The following is a 10,724-nucleotide window of genomic DNA, read 5'->3' as shown; positions in this document are numbered from 1 at the left end:
GCCTTAGGCCTATATATGGTCCATATTTCACATCAAAATCTGCATGCGTTACAGGCAGATTTTGCCTCGGATTGTGCAGTGTTTTCCATGTAAATTTCACTACTATGACATAGTAAGAACTAACAATAACAACAGTAGTATTCTCTGATATCTATGCAGGTTATAAAAACTCCAACCATCTGCAGATTTGCAACAGAGAATCTCCACTTAAAGTCTACAGCAAATGTGCTGCATCTGGGCCCAGCCAAAGAGGGACACAGATAAAAACAGGTTTCAAGGACAAGGACTCTTGTCAATAGACTTTGTCTGGTATTCACAAAGCTGCAATTTCTAACCTCTTTCATCCCAATAATGTTTTTCAATAGGATGTACCATGGCTTTATGATTGATGATGTCTAACTTTTACAACCACCACTGATCCCGAGAGTGAAGGGGACACAGTGTTGGTATATCGGTGCATCCCCTTTACTCTTTTTCCTTTCACAACAACCTGCTGCACAAGGAATTGCAGCATGGCAGCTTCCATGTGAATGGAGATGGTTGCAGATGCCAGGTGGTTGAGAGTGCAACAACACAGGGGAAGATTTAACGATTGTAAGGCATAAACTTAGTATTTTAGACCTTTAATTCTTAGGATCAATGGATGTCTAATAGGTTGAACTTTAAAGGATAAAACTTTTTTTTTATATATCAACTGGCTCCAGAAAGTTAAACAGATCTGTAAATTACTTCTATTACAAAATATTAATCCTTTCCGTACTTATGAGCTTCTGAAGTTGAGTTGTTCTTTTCTGTCTAAGTGCTCTCTGATGACACGTGTCTCGGGAACAGACCAGTTTAGAAGAAAATCCCCATAGCAAACCTCTTCTAAACTGGGCGTTCCCGAGATACATGTCATCAGAGAGCACTTAGCCAGAAAAGAACAACTCGACTTCAGAATCTCATAAGTACTGAAAGGATTAAGATTTATTAATAGAAGTAATTTACAAATCTGTTTAACTTTCTGGAGCCAGTTGATATATATATATAAAAAAGTTTTTTCCTGGATAACCCCTTTAACCTAACATAAAGTGATCTCATACTTTAACAGTGAGCAAAAACTTTAAAAGATTGGGATCCTACCATATCAGACTGACCATAAACCATGAACAAGAGAGACACTCATCCTTGAAATAAACTAAACTAGTTCTGGACAACTCCTGTGAATCCATATTGTGATCTTTACTTTTTTTTCATAATAAAAACAATAATTATATTAAATATAGAAATAAATAAAACTCATTTCTTTATGTTCATATTTATAGATATCATGAATGCAGCAAATCGCACTAGAGTAAAAGAGTTTATTATTCTTGGATTTTCTGATGTCAAGGAGATCCAATTGGCTTTATTTATAATTTTTTTGGTAATGTACATCCTGACATTCACACAGCATGCAGTTATCATCGTGGTCATCCACATGGATTATCATCTTCATACACCCATGTATTTTTACCTCATTAACCTCTCAGTTTTGGAGATAAGTTATGTAACTGTTACTGTGCCCAATATGTTATCTAACTTGTTGTCAAGTACAAAGACAATTTCCATCAATGGATGTTTTTCCCAGTTGTACATTTTCTTCTTTTTAGGTAGCACAGAATGTTTTTTGTTAACTGCTATGGCATATGATCGCTTTTTGGCTATCTGTAACCCTTTACATTACAATGGAATTATGAATAGAAGAGCTTGCATCACACTAGCTGGAAGTTGTTGGTTGACTGGTTTCCTTTCACCACTTATTCCAACAATTTTTATATTTCGACTTCCTTTCTGTCACTCAAATGTTATAAATCATTTTTTCTGTGACTCGCCCCCACTGCTAAAACTCTCATGTCAAAATATTAACACCATTGAAGTCATTAATTTTATATTGGGTTCAATTATTTTACTAATTACTTTGTTATTGACTATGATTTCCTACATCAACATAATTTCAACCATACTGAAAATCCCAACTGCTGAAGGTCGCAAAAAGGCATTTTCTACTTGTGCTTCCCACCTTATAATTGTATCTATATTTTATGGCACCACTATTTTCACATATGTCAGGCCAAGGACCCTAAATGCATTTAACTTCAACAAAACTGTCTCTCTTATTTATTCTGTCATTACCCCTATGATCAATCCTATCATCTACAGTTTAAGAAATAATGACATAAAGCAGGCTCTGAAAAAAGCATTACATTCAAAATAATTCACAAAATGTAGGGGTCTATATAGAAAGAAATGAGGTGGCCTAATAATATTTATTATTATTAATATTATTATTAGCAGAGGCCTCCAATACCACACCATTTCCTCCCCTTAACATAGAGGAGTGACAAGCAGTCTAACTACTTGTTTACCCTTCATATTTCTCTTACATTCTAATATTTTGTTTCCTACCCCTTATTTACACTTAAGGCGGAATGAAGGAATTTAGAATTTCCTTTCCACTAGAACTGAACTTATCTACATTGGCAAGCTATATAGGATGCCTGCTATTGCTTGTTGTTATGGTTATTTAGGTAGTCCATACTGCTATCATGCTATCATTCATTCACTATATGTGGAGTGGAGTTCGTTAGTTCGTTCATTCATTCATTCATTCAGTCAATCCATCAATTAATTTTAGTATGCAACTAATAGTCAATAATTTTGGCCACCAGCAGAGGCTAGTTATTTTGATTCTGAATTGGAGGTTTAAATAAATTCATGTCTAGATAGGGCTGGTCATCATGATTCTGGGCATACTTTCTTATTGTAATAGACCTCTCTATTGGCGAGATATAAACCTTTTTGTTAATATGCAAATGAGGTTCAAGTGTATTCCCCAACATTGCAAGAGACCATGTAAGGCTAGACCATGTTCTATTTATCCAGTGGCCGTCAGTCAAACAGGGTAGGAGTGCAATTAGGCAGTGGGGTGGTGATAAATAGAAGATGGGTTGAACTTATACAATAGCTTTGTGCGCAGCCACTCTCTTTGGAGGCCTCTACATTTGTAATATTTGTAAAACATCCACAGGTATCTGTTCTTTCAAGTATTAATTTTTCTCACTTTGCTGGGTCTCTTTTGCCTTTTAGTTTCCCTTCCCAGGTTTTATTTATTCCCCCTCAAAGGCATCTCTGCCCTCCTTCCAGTATCATCCACCCAATGTCATTTCCTACCCTGTATCATCTTTCTTCCCCCAAAATGATCTCTCCCCAGTATAGTTTCTCTATTCCCAGTATGATCTCTTCCAGTATCATTTTGCCCATAGAGTATAATCTCTCCCTCAAGTATCATCTCTACATCTTCCCTTCAGTCTTATCTTACTTCCCTGTATCATTTCCCCTTCCAGTATAAGTCACGATATCATCCATCCTTCTTTATATCATCTCTCCCCTTCCCACAGTATCATATTTCACTTATCCCAAGTATTTTTACCAGAATCTAACTCCTTTAGTTTTACAGTATCTCTGTTCATGCACCCTGTGTACAGATCTCACACTCCTAATGCTGGTCCTGGCTGTGTAGTGATATAGCATAACCTTTACATAAAGTAAAAAAAAAAAAAAAAAAGGAAAGCATTTATATGAATTAACTTTTTCAGCAGTATATGCTTCTTATGCTTTTAATTATTCCAGTAGCAAACAGTTAACCCTGTTTTTATTATTTAGATGCATGTAGGGCCATTTCCATTTCTCCCGCTTCTCTTGCCTTAAAAGAGCGCCACCCAACGGATTATAATAGGATCCAATGGGACCCCTGTTGCCAAAATGACGGCCATCAAACTCAAAAACTCTCGACTGGGCGCAACTTTATGACCATGCGTCACATAATGACGCGACCATCGGGAAGGTCGGGCCAGGCAGGACAGGCGCATGCGCACACAGCGACATGGTCAGCAGCGGCAAAATCGCCAATACTGACAATAGTAACACTGACACCTGGTGGAACAAAATAGAAAACATCAATAATACATATGATGGACAATTGTAACTTACAATCACAAAGCACATTGTAGTTTCAGTATAGTGGTCAGAACCCTCAATAACAATATAAATAGAGTAGCATAATACATTATAGGACAGCATGTCTTTACATCTAATATATCATCCAACATGGATTAACTTTTTCAGCAGTATATGCTTCTTATGCTTTTAATTATTCCAGTAGCAAACAGTTAACCCTGTTTTTATTATTTAGATGCATGTAGGGCCATTTCCATTTCTCCCGCTTCTCTTGCCTTAAAAGAGCGCCACCCAACGGATTATAATAGGATCCAATGGGACCCCTGTTGCCAAAATGACGGCCATCAAACTCAAAAACTCTCGACTGGGCGCAACTTTATGACCATGCGTCACATAATGACGCGACCATCGGGAAGGTCGGGCCAGGCAGGACAGGCGCATGCGCACACAGCGACATGGTCAGCAGCGGCAAAATCGCCAATACTGACAATAGTAACACTGACACCTGGTGGAACAAAATAGAAAACATCAATAATACATATGATGGACAATTGTAACTTACAATCACAAAGCACATTGTAGTTTCAGTATAGTGGTCAGAACCCTCAATAACAATATAAATAGAGTAGCATAATACATTATAGGACAGCATGTCTTTACATCTAATATATCATCCAACATGGATATGTAATATGATGATATAGTGAAAAACAGTAAATATATAGAATAAATAGTAATGAAGAATAATAATAATAAAATAGTTTGAGGTTAAATTTTATAGTATGTATGTAAATGGCATACAATTGTATATGAATATACAGAGTACTATATATATATATATATATATATATATATATATATATATATATATATAAAAACAAAGAAGTGGCTGCAGCACCTTCTTTGTTTTTGTAAATTTTTGGACCCAGGACCGGGGTCCCTGAGACTGCCTGCACCCACAGATTGTTTTGTCTCTGAGCGTGCTGCTACATTCCCTTTTTATATATATATATATATATATATATATATATATATATATATATATATATATATTACTCTGTATATTCATATACAAATGTATGCCGTTTACATACATACTATTACATTTTACCTCAAACTATTTTATTGCATCAGTGCAGTGTGTGATGTGACAAAAGAAATGATGGAGTGTGATATACAAACAACAAAGTGGTATTAGGGAGTGCTCTCATTATTGCTTAAAAAAATATCTATAATGGAACCACAACTGATTCCATTGACCCATTACCCCACCAAAAAACAAACCAAAAACCAAACCACTGCAAACATGTGTTACAGCCAAAAATATCCAACAAAAAAGAAAATCAAGCACACTCACCACAAATATTGCTTCATTTGTGCTCTTTATTGAAGTCCATACAGAGACAAGGTGCAGGGAGATGACATAGAAGGATGTTTGTGGGCCCAATTACAATATACTGCAGAAGGATAATAGGACGCAGAGCCTGTGTGTGTGTTACAGCAGAGAAAAGCACAGTCCAACAGCATTTAACATCCTCCTAGTCACATCAGTGTTCTTGTGAACAGAGAGCACTGTTTTTTTCACTGAAAATAATTTTTACTTCAGCTGCAGGCATTAACCTCCCAGTCACTTTCTTTGGCATAGTATTACAGAGAGGGACAGATAGCTGTGTGTTGCCTCATACATTTCAACAAGCTGCCTCAACTTCATAAACCTTAGCAGAGGAGGCAGGAATAATTTTTCAGCAAAATTCAGTGTCTTTGTTCCACAAAAAAATAATCTGCTGGTTATACTAGTCTGTAGACAGTATAATACCCAGCAGTCCATTCCTAATAGTCTTTGACAGAGTGCAATTTTGTGTTTAGTACACAGCTTTTTTTGGCTGCAGCACTGTTGTGTACTGCTGGTGTTTTACAAAAATACGTTTTTTTAAGGGTACTGTAGCGCATTTTTCTGCCCCCATAAGTGCATACCATATAAGTACATCTAAGTAGTGTACTATTTTTTACCTGTTAATCTGTCAAGGGCCTACATACTGTGAATAGAGTTAAGCGGCATAGGCCATATTCGAATTTGCGAATATTCACGAATATATGGACAAATAATCATCATATATTCGCTAAATTCGCATATTCGTAATATTCTCGTTTTATTTCCGCATATGCGAAAATTTGCGTATGCGAACATTAACATATGCGAAAATTAGCATACACAAAAATTAGCAAAAGCGAAAATTTGCATATGCAAATTTCCGCATATGCGGAAATTCGCACGCCAGTCTCACACAATAGGATTAGAGCCTTCTTTACACCACACAAGCTGGAAGCAGAGAGGGAGGATTACTGTGATGTGTACAGTGGAAAAAAAAAATAAGAATATTTGAAATTACAAATATATAGTGCTACATTCGCGAATATTTGCGAATTCGCGAATATGCAATATTCGCGAATAAAATTCGCATTGCGAATATTCGCGAGCAACACTAACTGTGAAAGGACAGACAAAAGTAATCAACGACTGGTGTTTTACAAAAATACAGAGTTTTTAGATGTACTGTAGCGCATTTTTCTGCCCTCATAAGTGCATACCACATACGTGCAACTAAGTAGTGTACTATTTTGTACCTGTTAATCTGTCAAGGGCCTACATGCTGTGAAAGGACAGACAAAAGTAACCACCGGCTGGTGTTTTACAAAACTAAATAGTTTTTAGGCTTACTGTAGTGCATTTTTCTTCCCTCATAAGTGCATACCGCATAGGTACATCTAAGTAGTGTACTGTTTTGTACCTGTTAATCTGTCAAGGGCCTACATACTGTGAAAGGACAGACAAAAGTAATCACTGGCTGGTATTTGACAAAAATACTGAGTTTTTAGGCGTACTGTAGCACATATTTCTTCCCTCATAAGTGCATACCAAATACCTACATCTAAGTAGTGTACTATTTTAAACCCGTTAATCTGTCAAGGGCCTAGATACTGTGAAAGTCCAGGCAAAAGTACTCACCGGCTATTGGTGTACTCAAATACTTTTTTAAGTGTACTGTAGCACATTTTTCTCCCCTCATAAGTGCATACCACATACCAACATCTAAGTAGTGCACTAGTTTGTACTTGTTTATCTGTCAAGGGCATAGATACTGTGAAAGGACAGCCAATAGTACACACCTGCTGCTGTTATAGTATACAAATACTGTTTTAAGCGTAGTGAAGCGTATTGTACTCCCCTCATATATGCAATATGTATGTCAGGCAGAGTAGTGCCAGGATGTGCACAGAGGAGTGGCAGAGGCCTAAATTCATCAGGCGCAGGAAGAGGTCGCAGCAGAGTAGGGGTGTGTGGCAGCCAGAATCGCAGCAAGAGGTCTGAGATCCTGGTGTCAGCTAGCAGTCGTGTCGTGACCAGCAGCCCAGCAGCCGTGATTGATCGGTTCACTTGGTCATCCACTTCATCCCCCCCAGTCAACAGTCGGTGGGTTCCTCAGGGCCGGCGTTAGGGTGGGGAAAACCAGGCAATTGCATAGGGCCCCCAGGGGGCCCCCTGCCGGCTGCTCGGCATAGGCCTAATCAAGCCCGGGGGGATCCGCGGTCACCACTGAGCAGCCCACAAGGGGCCCCCATCACATTCTGGACATCCCTGTGTCCCGAAAAATCTTTTCGGGGCACAAGGATGTCCCTGTTACCTTTCTGCGGTGGCCCCCGCGTTAACTTTAAAAACGCTGGGGCATCCGGGAGTTAGCGCATGCAGGGACGTCACTGACATCCCGTGCGTGCGCCCATAGCAACGGAGGAGCGGAGCTGTGAGGAGGACCAGCTGGCAGCACGTCTCTCTTCAGTGTTCCGACCACCGGTCCTCCGGTCCCGGGACCTACTGGTATGGTCTATACACTGTATATGGCTGAAGGCTGTATGTCTGTGGGGGAACTATACTGCACTTAATGTGGAGAACTATACTGCACCTAATGTGGGGAAACTATACTGCACCTAATGTGGGGGAACTATACTGGACCTAATGTGGGGAACTATACTGCACCTAATGAGGGGAAACTATACTGCACCTAATGTGGGGAACTATACTGCACCTAATGTGGGGAACTATACTGCACCTAATGTGGGGAACTATACTGCACATAATGTGGGGGAACTGTACTGCACCTAATGGGGGGGGGGGGGGACTATACTGCACCTAATGTGGGGGAACTGTACTTTACCTAATGTGGGGAGCTATACTGCACCTAATGTGTAATGTGGGGAACTACACTGCACCTAATATGGGGAACTATACTGCACCTTATGTGGGGAACTATACTGCACCTAATGTGGGAAGCTATACTGCACCTAATGTGGGGGAACTATACTCAGGGCTGCCATCAGAAATTTCAGGGCCCCTCACACAGCTCAAGGCCTGCCCCCCCCCCCACCCCCCCCAGCTGGAAGGGGGAATGCCGTACCCAGAACGAAAGCCGGTGATACACGGAGGAGGTGTGCCGTCCGTGGCTTCCTGCAGGGTACAGACGTGCAGGAGAATGGGCCCCCCTGCGATCTATAACTTATCCCCTAACAGCTATTTTTCACCAGACTACTCCTTTAGCAGAGGGGCCTACCCAAACTATGTGGAAGCAACTATTAACAGAGGGGCCTACCCAAGCTATATAGGGGGCTCCATATAGTTTGGGTAGGCCCCTCTGTTAATAGTTGCCCCCATAGGTGTAGCTAGAAACCACAGGGCCAGATGCAAAAAATTACCTCCGGGCTCCCTACCCCTCCCCCTGCCTGTCCATCCCCCCCCAGGGCCATTTTTTTGGTGGGGGTCCGACTGCTGAGACCCCCACCGATCACCTCGGTGTAAGTGGTTCTCCAGCTGTTGGAAAGCTAAAACTCCCATCATGTCTGGAGAGCCTCTGGCAATGGGAGTTGTAGTTTTGTAACAGCTGGAGAGACACAGATTGGACACAGTTTTACCCATCATTACTGCAGAACTTACAAGTGATTACAGCTCTGATGGGACAGTCAGGAGAATACACAATGATATCACTGACCTGAGTGACGTCTTCTGACTTGAGTGATATCTTCTCTGTTATCTTTTCTTCTTCATCGGGTCCAGAGACCAGGTCTTCCTCCAGCTCCATCGTCTCTGCAGAGTCTGACATTCAGACATCATTGGCTCATAACTTTGTCAGCAGATCCTCATCCTCTGCATGAAGACAGTAATTATTATAACCTTGCCAGAAAGTGTACCCTAAATAAAATACTGCCCCACACTGTACCCTGAATATAATACTGCTATGCACTGTACCCACTAAATATAATACTGCCACACACTGTAACCTGAATATAATACTGCCACACACTGTACCCTGAATGTAATACTGCTATACACTATACCCACTAAATATAATACTGCTTTACACTGTACCCACTAAATATAATACTGCCCCACACTGTACCCTGAATATAATACTGCCATACACTGTACCCACTAATATAATACTGCCCCACACTGTAACCTGAATATAATACTGCCACACACTGTACCCTGAATGTAATACTGCTATACACTATACCCACTAAATATAACACTGCTTTACACTGTACCCACTAAATATAATTCTGCCACACACTGTACCCTGAAAATAATACTGCTATACACTGTACCCACTAAATAAAATCCTGCCACACACTGTACCCTGAATATAATACTGCTGTACACTGTACCCTGAATATAATACTGCTATACACTGTACCCACTAAATATAATCCTGCCACACACTGTACCCTGAATATAATACTGCTTTACACTGTACCCACTAAATAAAATCCTGCCCAACACTGCACCCTGAATATTATACTGCTATACACTGTACCCACTAAATATAATCCTGCCACACACTGTACCCGGAATATAATACTGCTGTACACTGTACCCTGAATATAATACTGCTATACACTGTACCCTGAATATAATCCTGCCCCACACTGTTCCCTGAATATAATACTGCCGCACACTGCACCCTGAATATAATCCTTCCACACACTGTACCCTGAATATAATTCTGCCACACACTGTACCCTGAATATAATCCTGCCCCACACTGTACCCACTGAATATAATCCTGCCACACACTGTACCCTGAATATAATCCTGCCACACACTGTACCCACTGAATATAATCCTGCCACACACTGTACCCTGAATATAATCCTGCCACACACTGTACCCACACACTGTCCTCATCACTACTATAACCCCCCCGCACCTCTCCTCCTCATCCCCATAACCCCCCCTGCACCTCTCATCACCCCCATAACCCCCCCTTCACCTCTCATCACCCCCATAACCCCCCTGCTCCTCTCATCACCCCCATAACCCCCTGCACCTCTCATCACCCCCATAATCCCCCTGCACCTCTCATCACCCCATAACACCCCCCTGCACCTCTCGTGACCCCCATAACACCCCCCTGCACCTCTCGTCACCCTCATAACCCCCCCTGCACCTCTTATCACCCCCATAAACCCCCTGCACCTCTTGTCACCCTATAACCCCCTGCACCTCTCGTCACCCCCCATAACCCCTTGCACCCCTCGTCATCCCCATAACCTCCCTGCACCTCTCGTCACCCCATAACCCCCCTGCACCTCTCGTCACCCCCATAACCCCCTGCACCTCTCGTCACCCCCATAACCCCTTTCTCCTTTTATCAACCCCATAACCCCCCCTGCACCTCTTATCACCCCCATAACCC

The 10,724-nt window shown here is 41.1% G+C and overlaps 1 protein-coding gene across 1 annotated transcript in view; it reads left to right on the top strand.

Annotated features, from left to right (window-relative positions):
• Nucleotides 1-202: 202 nt before the first annotated feature.
• The window catches only part of LOC130369586 (olfactory receptor 6B1-like), a 49,180-nt gene continuing 38,658 nt past the window's right edge, over nucleotides 203-10,724 (top strand). The window contains exon 1 of the mRNA XM_056575037.1: nucleotides 203-270. The gene's annotated coding sequence lies outside the window, so the exon portion shown is untranslated. The remainder of the gene's footprint in view (nucleotides 271-10,724) is intronic.

Source organism: Hyla sarda, chromosome 1 (assembly GCF_029499605.1).
Source record: "Hyla sarda isolate aHylSar1 chromosome 1, aHylSar1.hap1, whole genome shotgun sequence".
In the NCBI taxonomy this organism is placed as follows: Eukaryota; Metazoa; Chordata; class Amphibia; order Anura; family Hylidae; genus Hyla; species Hyla sarda.
The sequence above is the reverse complement of the archived record's forward strand: the minus strand, read 5'-3'. Positions and strand labels throughout refer to the sequence as shown.